This window comes from Vigna unguiculata, chromosome 10, assembly GCF_004118075.2.
Source record: "Vigna unguiculata cultivar IT97K-499-35 chromosome 10, ASM411807v1, whole genome shotgun sequence".
NCBI lineage: Eukaryota > Viridiplantae > Streptophyta > Magnoliopsida > Fabales > Fabaceae > Vigna > Vigna unguiculata.
This window is the reverse complement of record NC_040288.1, coordinates 10,172,820-10,186,061: the sequence shown is the minus strand read 5'-3', so window position 1 is coordinate 10,186,061 and position 13,242 is coordinate 10,172,820.

Sequence of the window (13,242 nt, the reverse complement as noted above, 5' to 3'; positions counted from 1 at the left end):
CACTTCATCTTTATGAACATACTAATCCCCAAAGGGAACAAACTTCATTTGCTTAAGTGAGCAACCATAGGTCCCATTTACTTTAGTCGTCCTTTGAGCATATTCACCACTTTTGTTTACACTATTGGACTTGCAAATCCTAGAGATAAGGAGCGGGTAAGGCAGATGATATGATGAATATCTTGGCTTTGAGCATGGTGTCAATGATTAAGCTAGACCAATAAATGAGTACATGGTTGAGCAACCCATAAATTATAAAAGGTTCAACTTTTGCGCATTAGGTGTGATTACTGCCTTTGGGACATAGAATCCAAACAATTAGATAGTGAACGAGTCTCTCATCCATCTTGAGGCCACCTACAAGGAGCTGTTTTCTTACGTTATGTTGAGGATTGCATAAGAGCAATCTATAAGCTAGTAGCCTATTGAACCCTTCAATCCTTGTGAGAATTTGCAAATCATCTTCTTTGGTGGGAAATTTTTACATTTTCACAAATATCATTATCTAGAATGATATTGACGCCTTTTACCTTGCTGAAGGCTACTCCATCTTTGTATTTGAAATTATAGAAGAAAAATCTTACTAGATCAAGATAGTATGTGGCTTACATTTCCACAAAATATTTAATGTCTTGAACATCAAAAAGAGAAGGAAAATGGAACATAGAAGCGATGAACCATCGAGAGTTGATGAACTTGGAGTGATTATGGCTTTGTCTTTCAATAGATTGATAAATTTTGTTCTTTGTTCTTCATCAGAAATCCATCCTTCAATGAAGGCATTTCTGGATGGAGATTGAGTGGAGGGATGAGCACTTCTTCTTCTGGTTAGGGATCTTCCTACGAGATGGTTCAGCCATGGAAAATGAAAAGGAAATGGGGAGTGGATGAAAATTTGAGAGAAATTTGAGCTTGAAGAGAGTTTAGGGTTCAACGAAGAGAGAATAGTGAAAACTGAGAATTGGATAAGGAATTAATCGATTTCAACAACGTAGATTTATACCCTAATGTTCCCAATGGTCAGATTGTAGTTTTCAACACAATCTAGTCGTTACAACAACTAGTTTTCCAAATTTTTCGTCCAACATCGCGTGATAATCGATTATTGTAAGATGATAATCGATTATCGTTTCAAAATTTTTAAATCCTGAAAGTTTTGATGAGCATATAATCGATTATCTTAAGTGGACAATTAATTATTCCAAAGGAAATTTAAACAATTTATACTGAAGTCATTTTAATAGATTATCTTCTATTTAATCGATTATTCTAGAGGAATTTTTAACTATGTATGAAGGTGGATAATCGATTATTCCTTGTGATAATAGATTATCACAACGTCAATTTTTGGAAAATTCAAAAATCTAAGTTTTTGCTTTCTTAGGACACTTTTGGTATTCCCAAATCTCTCCTAAGTTCATAAAACCTATTTTTGGCTAGGGGTTTGGTGAAAATATCTGCTAATTAATGCTTAGTGTCTACATATTATATTATACAATGTCCTTTACTTTTGTGATTCCTAAGAAAATGATGTCTAATCTCTGTATGCTTGGTCCTAGAGTGCATTATAAGATTTTTTGTCAAATTTATAATCCTCCAATTTTTCTTTCATCCATACAATTTGAGCACTACAATTGCCTACAATAATGTATTCAACCTCAGTAGTTGATAAAGCACACAAGCTTGTTTCTTGGAGTGCCAAGAAACTAGTGAAAATCCTAAGAGATGACAAGTACCACGAGTACTTTTCCTATCAATTTTACAACTATCATAATCAATTTTCCTATCAATTTTTACTCCAATAAGATGTGATTCTTTAGGATTAGCCTGAAATCTAACACATGTAAGACCTGGGAAAATTAAATAGTTATTTAATTAATTATTTAATTAGGACGGGTAATGAGAACATTTAAAGCAATAAATGTGAGGAGATATGACGTGGAAAAGTACTAGCTCAAGTGGTTGAGAGTACTTTATGTGTGTGTGAGGACTTGGGTTCGAGTCCTATGTGTGTCACTTGGATGTTAGTTAAATTATGCGTTTTGTGTAATTATATATTGAATGCGTGATGTGATGATAAATTCTTAGAATGGTAGGAGTTATCATGAAATATGGATTGGTTGAATGGTTTGGCCTTGGTTGGGTATGTGCATGAGTGTGGGTTCAAACCTTGTTGAGAACTAAATAATTTCTTTTTGCCAAATTTTTCCTTGTGCATGAATGTGAAAGGGTTAGAAACCTAGCAGCCAAGGGAGAGGTAACCTAAGGGCTGGAAAACAGAGGGTTAATTAAACATTTGGTTAGCCTTAGTATCATTTGTCATTTAAAATTCGTGTAAGACACTAAAGGAGCAATTAAGTTAGAGTGATAGTGAGAGACAAGGTCATAAGAAGAGAAAAATAGCATTGTGGGTTCGTGTTAATGATAAGCAAGGGTTTTCCAGAGGATTGGGGCTGATAGAGTGAGGTGGTGAGGTTGAAATCGCAAAGGTTGGAGTGGAAAGCAAAAGGCTAGGAAGGTTTTGGTGAAGGGATAGGCATACAGATTCGAATTTGGCAAGGAATCTAGGTAAGGGGAGTTGCTCTGTGTGTTTTCTTTTAGTTATATCAATTACACTGTGCCTCATGATCGAAATTGCATGTAATCTATCAGTTTGCGCACTGTTTTATCGAGGTTTCTGGGTTTTTCCCAGAAACTGCCTAGCGGTTCAATCCCTACCGCCAGGCGGCACATCAGTGATGAGTTTTTGTTCTTGTTTTGGTTTGAACCGCTTGACGGCGATGAATTCCTGCCAGGCGGCACGACTCCGTTCGCGATCTTTGTTGATGTTTGTTGCTATTCGTGCTAGTGCGTATGTGTTTCTGTGGTTGATGTGAAGGGGTTTTATTGGACACCTTCCTGGATTGAAATGGATTACTCAATTGCGGAATGAAAAGGGTTGGGGGATGATCATGTGTGAATTGATTTGGGTTGCACATGAAGGTGAGTATAGAGCCACTTTTATGAAACGAATTGAGGGTAGGAAGCTAGTAAGTGATGCAGGTATGGTTGTTTCATGGTGACTGAACTGGTCGGGATGGAAATTGAAAAAAAGGGATCGAATGCGTAATAGGAGTGGAGGATTCTGTGATTTTGCAGAACAGTGGTGTACCGCCTGGCGGTGCGCCGCTTGCCGCCAAGCGACGATGAGTGCAAACACAATTTTTGCGTGACTAAAATGAGGATAAGGGGGTGGAATTGAGTAATATTGGGATGACTTATGCTTTTAGACACATATTGATAAATATGTGATAGATCAATAATCTGTAATATAGAGTTAGGGTAGTTGGATTAAGTATGAAGGCATGAGCATAAAATAGTAAGATTGTAAGGGAGTGTGGTACTGTGATAAAGCAATTTGAGTGGAGAGTGTAGTGTGGAAATGTGTACTGTGTGGTTGTTACTAGAAAATAGAAGAGCTTATGGCATAATGTTGGAAGAAGTTAGTGCATTGTAGGTATGATAGTAAGTTTGGAATGGAAGTTGTAAGTACTACGATCTGTCAAGAGGTTAGCTCAGGAACCAGAATGGGAGTGGGGTTAATCAATATTGTTTGGCTACCTTAGAGAGAGTAGGTAAGTGTGGGCTAATCTGCAAGAGAGGCGAAAACAGAGAGTGGAATGGTACTGTCACAGCGCCTGGCGGCTGGACTGGGTGCGCCAGGCGGTCGAAGACCCAAAAAGGGAGTCTGTAGAGGCTGGCGCCTGGCGGTGAGACCAGATCCGCCAGGCGGACGTGAGACAGTGAGCTTCTGTTGGAGGCCATAGCGCCTGGCGGTGGGACGTAAATCGCCAGGCGGCCTAAACATGTTTCGCCAGGCGGCACTGGTTGACGCACCACGCGCATTGCGTGGCAAGTTATGAGCTGTGTGTGTCATTTTTAACTGATAATGATGCTTTGCTTGGATCGGGAGATGCTGTGCCATGAGCGGGTAGGTTCATGGATGGTGTTTGACATGTGATGATATGAACGGGGAGGTTCATATCTAGTTACTCTCACGTGGGGATACGAGCGAGGTAGGTTCGTATGTTTCGTGCTCACGTTGAGAGATGCCACGTGCGGGGAGGTACGGGAGCTGGTGGATCACATGTGTTGGACTACGAGTGGGCAGGTCCGTAGAGTAGGACTACGAGCGGGGAGGTTCGTAGAGGCAGGACCACGAGCGGGCAGGTTCGTCTGAGCATCATGTTCCCGAGCTCTAGAACCATGAAACGCAAAAGATCCATGAAACGCAGAAGATCCATATTTTCTTGAGTTTTCTTCTTAGCTCTTAGGATTTCAATGGCTGTCATGAGTAACTAATCTTCTCTCTTGGGATTGAATGTAATCAATTCAAACTTGGATGTAATCTGGTGATATTTATATATAGCATTTCTGTTTCTATTCAATATTGGTATTATTGTTCTGTTCTTAATGCTTGATTCTATCTACTCAATATATCATTCACATATACTTGAATAAGTAAGATGTGATCACCTACTCTTTTAATAAACAAAGTTGACTCAATTTTTCCTTTCTCAAAATCTTTTTCTAACAAAAACATGCTTAATCTTTCATACTAGGATTTAGGTGCTTGTTTCAATCCATGAAATGATTTCTTTAACTTATAGATGTGATTAGGAAACTTATAGTCCTCAAAACTAAGGGGTTGTTCAACATACACATCTTCTTTAATAAATCCATTTAGAAAAGCACTTTTAGCTTTGATTATCCCCTAGATAACCAATTATTAGCACGAAACTTTGATTTTAAAAAACCTCTCTAGAATAATCGATTATCATAAATGAAAATCGATTATCTCTGGCATTTGTAACTTGTGTTTTCAGCTCCTTAACCTAGTTTTTAAGAAATCTATTTATAGAGCACTTAACCCATTTTGAAATCAACCTTTTTGAGCATCAAAAGTTTAGTGGTGTGATTGCAAAGAAATTACTTAAGTGTTTTAAAAATGGGCTTTTAAAAATATAGTGTGGATAGAGCGATAACTTTCACCAAGTGGGTCTTGGGGGATTGAGAACTACTGTTGTTGGTACGAAAGCTATTCATCCTTTGTATGATTTAGAAGAGGTGTTATTCATCTCCTGTGTCTTCAAGAAAGGTGTTCTCTAAACCCTATACCTCTCTTACCTAATTGTACTATGGTTTATTTTAGTGATTTAGTTAATCTCTTTGTTTAAGATAATAACAACTGGACATAGGGTTTTTGATCTAAACCAGTATAAATATTTTATGTTCATCTTCTTCCTTACTCTATTTATTAATATGTAGTTACTTTAAATTAAAGAATCTTTTAATTTAAACGGTAAATTTTTGGAAAAATTTTAAATTCTTAATTTTTATTAAATAAACCAATTCACTCCTCTTGGTTTTTTCCACACCCAAACATTCCTCTATGTGATTCTAATAGATGAAGAGCCAAACTTTTAAAGTTGGAATAAGCACGACCTCTATCTTCTAAAGGTTTGTATGGAACAATCTCTATTGGTTCAATAGTGGGTTCATCCTCATCCTCTTGATTAGACCCACTTGGGCCAACTTCATGGTCATTTTCTCCACCAGTTGTTGCTTCACTAGTACCTCATGTTGTTTAGACATTGCCAGCCTTAATAAATCCTAGTGCACTCCTCCAACTCATCTTCTACATCAACACCAAAATATTCTATGAATTTGGAGATCAATACCACTTGTGGGATCTTGAAGTCTGTGAGCCTCTTGGCCTTTATCATGTAGTCTCGGATCACGAAAGTCCAATCCACTTGGATGTGGATTTGGATGCGGTACATGAGAATCAAATCACCCTCATTCAAGTTTGAAAAATTGTTGCCACGAGGTACCAATGACAATCATGGTAAGTAGCCTCTTGATAAGTGTCTAAAATACGTAAAATTTCCATATAAACTTGATATTTATCATGCTTTAATTGATCATATTTTGTAAGTAAACAACCCATTTTAGCATATAATTACAGAATAAGTTACTAAAAAGAAGAAAATTAATAAATTGATGAATTTTGATGATTTTGCAACAATTTCTCGAAGAATTAAAAATGATACAGTTTGCCCCAAAATTCATAGTTGAGCTCTAGTAAGTCGGTCAGGGAAGGATCTAGAACATTGTGCTCAACACTTAAGGAGGTGCATGGCTGAGCCACGAGAGATGTGCTCACCATTTAAGGCAGTGCATGACTAAGCCACAAGAGAATGTGCTCAACACTTAAGGTGGTCCGTGGTTGAGCCACAAGAGAATTTGCTCAGCATTTAAAGCGGTGCATAACTAAGCCATACGAAAATGTGCTTAGCACTTAAGGCGGTGCATGACTGAGCGCTAAAAGTTGGGTTGAGCATTGCCTAAAAATTTCTATAAATATAGACCTTGGGTTCTCATTTGATGCATTAAGTGGAGGCTAAAAAATGTAGCAGTAGTATAGAATAGGGTTTGTTAGGAAAAATGGAGATACTCTTAGTGTAAATCTTATGTGTAGATGCTGCTGTAATTACATTGTAATATTCTATGAGTAGTTGAACTCTCTCGTGCCCAAGTTTGATGTAATTAATTCTGATTCCATATACTTCTACTTCTTGGGTATTTATCTTTGCTTTCATTCAATTGTTTATAGTTTGATTTATGCTTAATGATGACTTGATCACTCATCTTATTTCACGGGTTTGATTTGAGTTGGAAGATTGGTCTCAACTTGTGTAGAGGAATTGAGGACTCATCCTATTTCACTGGTTTGGATTGAGTTGAAAGAATGATCTCAAACTAAGGTCCAATCAATCATCATACTTGTACTGATGCTTATTTAGTATCCAAAGAGGATGTTGGAGAGAGTCTTGCACATTAAAGCAAGGATTCATTCTACAAGAGTTTAGGAATCACACTGAGTTTGAAGTCCTCAGGTTCTAGTGTATGAAGGATGAACCTTGATCTACATAGAAAGAGTACTCCCAGGACATTGAATGATTTGCATAATAAATTAACAAAATGGTAATGGTATAGTGGAAGAAGATGAGATGAAATCAATTCATAGCCCCTACTCCACTTAATCTAATTACTACTATCTATATTTACTTGCATTCTTTATCACAAACCAAAAACCCAAAAATCAAACTACCAATATACTTACTAAATCCTTGTGGATATGACACTTGTTGATACTACTACGTACTAGTACACTTATTGGGAAATGGTTTTGTGAAACAATCATCACCTCTCATCCACCTTAAGACCACCAACATGAAATGTCCTGATTTCTCCTCCAGGATTCCTAATACATTGTCCATAATACTACACCTTTTTGAACTCTTCAACAACACCAGTCTCACCTTTTCCTCACCTAGACTCCTATTTTCCTTAGTCCAGACACAAGAGCAAAATTCCAAAGTAAAATTAGGAATTTCATTTCAAGTCACTCACTGATTAATTAAATTATTAAATTTAGGATATTTTTTTAAATATGGGTGGGTTGGTGGGTCATCTCACAATAACCCTGCTCGAATCCGTATAACCCGCGAGTTAAGTGAGTTAAACCTGTTTATTGGTAAAATATTGACATGTCTAGTTTTTGGTTTCAAGTCGAATATTTTGGGAGTGATGGTGATTTAAAAATAGTGAAACTCAATTATTTTAATATTAAAAGGCTTTATTATAAATAGTTTTGTTATAAACGAGTTTTATTATTTTAAGACACCTCATCAAACAAAGACGGTAAGATTGATGCTTAGGGCGAGCTCTTCAATTCGGACCAATCAATTTCTTCATCTACGTAAGTTGACTTTCAACCCATTTTCTTTGTATTTTCTATTTTTTTGTTGCATGTGAGCCTTCGTCCACTTGCATGCGTCTTTTGAATCATAACGATATGTCTTAATCGTTTTTGTGTTGTTTCTAGGTATAAATAAAACATTATGTGATGCTAAAGGTGTTCTGGTGTTCCTAGAGTTGTTTGGGTCTTTAGAACCGCTTGCTTAGGTAAGGGAAGCTAGTTGTCTTTTGTATGCGTGAGTTTGATGTTTTACGTGTCTATGGTTGATTACATTTGATGATAAAATTGAGCTAATATGGTGAATCTATTTGGCATGTATGATTGATGTATTTTGGATTGCTTGATCAATTGTTGCATGTTGTTGTTTAATCATGTGGTAATTGGAAGTAGTGGTGGATCTTGACCAACAACGTTGGGGGAGCCAAAATAATACATCCAAAATTTATACATTTCATTATTGTCACTAATATAATAAAAATTAATACATAACTTAGTATAACAATAACTAAAAAAGAAATCACAAATATCTAAAAGATTGCCCTTCGTTCCTTCAGATCCTTGAACTCATCAATAGTTGAATCAGAACTAAAATTTTTCAGCTATTTCTTTTTCAATGTAAATAATCATATTGTCGGCTAGAAATTCATCTTCCATTTTATTCCGCAATCTTGTTTTGATAATCTTCATTGCAGAAAATGATCTTTCAGTTGTAGCGGTAGAGACAGGAAGAGTTAAAATAAGACGAATTAAATGATGAATCAAGTAGAATGTCCTTGACTTTCCTGTTCTTGCCAAAGATTGACATAATTCAAGCATAGTTGATTAAATCTTCAAATCTGGATGGTTAGGAGCATCAATAATAAAATGTTGAAGTTGAAATTTTAAACTAATCTTCTCTTGCTCACTAAAATCTAAAGGATAATATTTGTTCACAAGAGTGTATATATCCTTAATGTTAAAAGGTTTATAAGCATCCTTAGGAACTAAAGCATTGCTTAGAGTTAAAAGTTCCATTGTTTGCTCACTAAACCTGTCATTTAATTCTTGCAACTGCTTGCCCATTGTAACAAGAAATATATTCACCCTAAAATGATGTTCCATAGTGACATGATCTTTTTGATGTCGAGAATGGCCATGACGTGCAACATAAGTAGAATTAAAATCAGGAATATCAATGTCATGTTGTTCACAAAAGAATACCACACCTTTCAATAGATCTTGCCAACCATCCTCCTTTTACTTTTGAATCAAAATTTTAGTAGAATAAACCAATTGCATAACATTTAGTATATCCTGAGACTGTTTCTGTAAAGCTTGGCAAAGACCGTTAGTAATTTCCATAATCTCTTTCATCATGTGTAAAATTAATATGAACTCAAATAAAGAAAACATATTAAATGCAGCATCAACATCACCCCTTTGAGAATAACTTTTTGAAGAACCAGACAAGATGCATTATATAGCTTCATCATACTACAAGATGCCAATTTGATTCTTTCTTTTACCAGTTTCAAGTTCACCCATTTCTAACAATTGAGTTATTCCATCTAATTCAACAGCTTGTAACTCATCATGACGTTTAGTAGAGGAACACACAATATTTACAATAAAAGCCAAATTTGAAAAAAATTGAGACTGGAATGACCTCTCTTGAAGCAGCCACCAAAGCAAGTTGTAGTCTCTAAGCAAAATAATGCACATAATAAGCATAAGGATTATCATTGAGAAATAATGCTTGCAATCCATTCCATTCTCCCCTCATATTACTAGCACCATCATACCATTGACCGTGGATCTTGGAAACATCAAGATTATGCCTAGAGAGATCGACAATCAATTCTTTTTTTTAGAGTGGCGGCTGTTGTATCCTTAACATGCACAGTATAAAAAATCGTTCTTTTATATTACCATCCTTATCTACGAATCTCAAAACAATAGCCATTTTCTCTTTTTTAGATTCATCATGTGCTTCATCAACAATTATGCAAATTTTAGACTCTCCAATTTCTTCTCGAATGTGACTTCTTACTTTTCTAAAGAAATGTGCAAGATTTCTTTCTGAATATGATGAGAAGTATACTTAGTATTATACAGAGCATTTTCTAACACAACTTGTGCCACTTTATTATTATATGATGCTAGAAGTTTAATCATTTCAAGAAAGTTACCTCTATTACTTGACTCTGGTGTTTCCTTGTGGTCTCTAAATGCACAAGCTTGAAATGCTAGCCAATAAATTGTGTCAATAGAGGTTTTGAGCCGTAAACGGTTCTTGCAGATTTGTTCTGAACTTTGAATATTTATAATGTTATTAATGTGCATAGATTGATTCAACAAGTCCTCACAAGCTTTCATTGCATTGTTATGCGGTGAGTAAAGATTATCTCCAATGTGGTTGAGAAATGCACATCTTTTTCCTGCATTAACCTTTTTCCATGATTTAAATATTTGTTTAGTAAACACATCTGACCCAAAACGACCATCTGGCTTTGAACTAAATAGATAACATGCCAAATAATAAGCTTCATCATTAGGCGAGGAATACTCTAGTCAAGAAGGAAACATTTTAAACTAATTAGATTGAAATCTCCTTGGATGTTTTTTCTTAGAATAAGGATAGTTTTGAAGTTGCCTTTGATATGGACCCCATTTTAAATAAGCTCTTCGAATCTCATCTCTTTGGCTCATTGGATATTTCCATATTTGAAGACGTTTTCCTGGATCACGTTCCAAAGAATTATTATGAAACTCCTCACCTATAATTCTTTGAACCTTAAAAAGGGGCTCCTCTAATTGAACAATTGGATCAGTAGTATCATGCTTCAAAATATTTGGAAGAGTTGAATTTGTCATGTTTTCATATTCACGGGTAGGTTCCCTTTTATCACTTTTAAAAAATGAATATATTCTTTTATTCTTCATCAATATACCTATTTAAAAAAATAACACTAAAAAATAATTTATCATAATCTAATAAAAAATTGAGAGACATAAATACTAAAAGAAAATTCGATTATAATCAAACCACACTTAAAATTCAATTATAAAAAACACACAGTACAATCATTTTTTCTTCTATGTTCGTAAAATAAAAAATTAATATAAAAGAGACTCATTAAATAAATTATTAAACTAATATTTCACAATCAAGTGAGACAAAAGAGAATTACCTTCTTCTTTATTTCTTCGAGAATGGAAGAGAATAGTTGAGAGATTAGAGCAAAATAATTGATCGTTTTCTCTTCACAAACAAAAGAAATTAGGTAAGAATGGAAGATGAGAACAATTTGTAAGAAACTCAAAGTATAGACGTACAATGGAACCACAGTTAAAATATGGTTATAAAAAATAAATAGTACAATACTTTTTCTTCTATGTTCATAAAATAAAAAATAATATAAAAGAGGCTCATTAAATAAATTATTGAACTAATATTTCACTATCAAGTGAGACGAAGGAATTACCTTCTTCTTTTCTTCCTCGAGGATGGAAGAGAACAAAGGAGAAATAAGAGAAAAAATATTAGATATTTTTCTTTTCAGAAACAAAAGAAAACAGATGAGAATGAAATACGAGAACAATTTATGAAAAACACAAACTATAATGAAAACAAATAATAAAAAATATCATGATAAATCTTTTTAATCTTTATTCTTTATTATATTTGATTATTTATTAGTATTAATTATTATGTTGATAAAAGAAATAAAATATTTTATTTAATATTTATATCAAAAAAAAAATCAAAATACTTAATATCTATAATAAAAAAAATCAAAGTACCTATTATAAAAAAATTCAAATTTTTTTTTTGGGGGGGGGGGGGGGGCATGGCTCCCCTATACCATAATAATCCGCCACTGATTGGGAGAAAGTAGAATCTTAGTCATTGATCAAATTGGTACTAGCTCCTATGTTTTGGAAATTGTTTTTATTTGGAACAGGCACGGACTTCCCAAAAATCATAATTTTTATTTGCTATGAATTGATGTGGCATTGAGCGACAATTCTCACCGTTGAGCACCACTTTTTGCACATGGTTAGGTGCTGAGTAGCGCCCAGTAGTCAGACGAGAAAATCCTTTGGTCATAATTTTACTCATTTGCAGATTTCCATGTATGCTAATATCTGTCTCAATGCTTAGTCGTGGTCAATCTTCTTCTGCCTCGTCTTTGCGTTTTTTATTCCTCTTAGGTTTATTTCATAGTTTATTAGGATTAATTTTTTTTCAACGTTTTCCTCTGTAACATCGCGACCGGATATTATGAATTTAAAATAATAAAATAATAAAATAATAAATAAATCGCATTTAATGAAATACCATTTCCCAAAAATGCGGAAAATTTAAAACTTTATTACATCTTTATGAAATATGTAAGGCCCAATTATTTTCTGCCCTTATATTTTTGGACTGCCTCTAATCAGTTGGGCCTAGGGCTGGCCCATAGGGAGACAAAGACCCTAAACTGCCCTAACCCAACTCATTCCCTTCATTTTCAGAAATCAGTCTCCGTCATTCTCTCCTAGAGTAGTTGCAACTCTCTGTTAGGGTTTGGACCTCCTTCATCTTCAAGCTAATTCAACTTCGTTTTCCCTCCACCTTCTTAATCCGTTCCTAGAGTTGTTGTACACCATTGTTTGGTGTCAAAGTCTCGTACTAGATCTTTCCAGGTAAGGGAAGCTAGGGTCTTTAGTACTTTCCGTAAATCTACCTGTTTTCAGCCTTGTTTCATGTTTTTTATGGATTGTATGCTACCGTGAATGTGTGGAATTCCTGGTTATATTGTTTGGATTTGTATGTGGGGCTGATGCAGGGAAAATAGTAGCGAGAACTGATGCTCTCGCCCAAGCGAGCCTGTCTCATCTAGGTGAGATTAGCAGGAACATACCGATGTTCATACTCGAGCTCTCGCTCAGGCGGAGGGCTCTCGTTTTGAGCAAGGTGACATCTCACTTAGGCGAGAGGGGGTCGCCTAAGCGAGAACCCGTGGGAACTTGAGATGCGTCGTTGTAGTTTTAGCCCAGTGAGGAACCTCACCTTTGGGCGAGGGGTGGTCTCGCTAAGGTGAGAAGGGTTCGCCTAAGCGAGAACTCGCAAAATCAGCAAACCTCCATGTTGGCAGTCCCGCCTAAGCGAGGGCCTGTCGCTTAAGCAAAAGTTCCCTTTCGGTTGAGCCAGGGTCCATGGCTTGAGCGAGGCTATTGCAAGGGTTTGCTCTGTGCCTGTTCTTTCCTCTGTCTTTGGTTGGTGATTACTTGTATGATTGTATTACCCTGTTAAGGCATGAATTGGTTAACTATGCATGTGTTAAGTGGTTTTTGGGCTGGAAATAATGAGTTTGGTATGATCTTGGTATGCATTATGAATGAAGGATTGGTTATAAATGTTGGCATGAGATTGGTATGCATGATAATTACATACTTGGTTGGTGGAACAT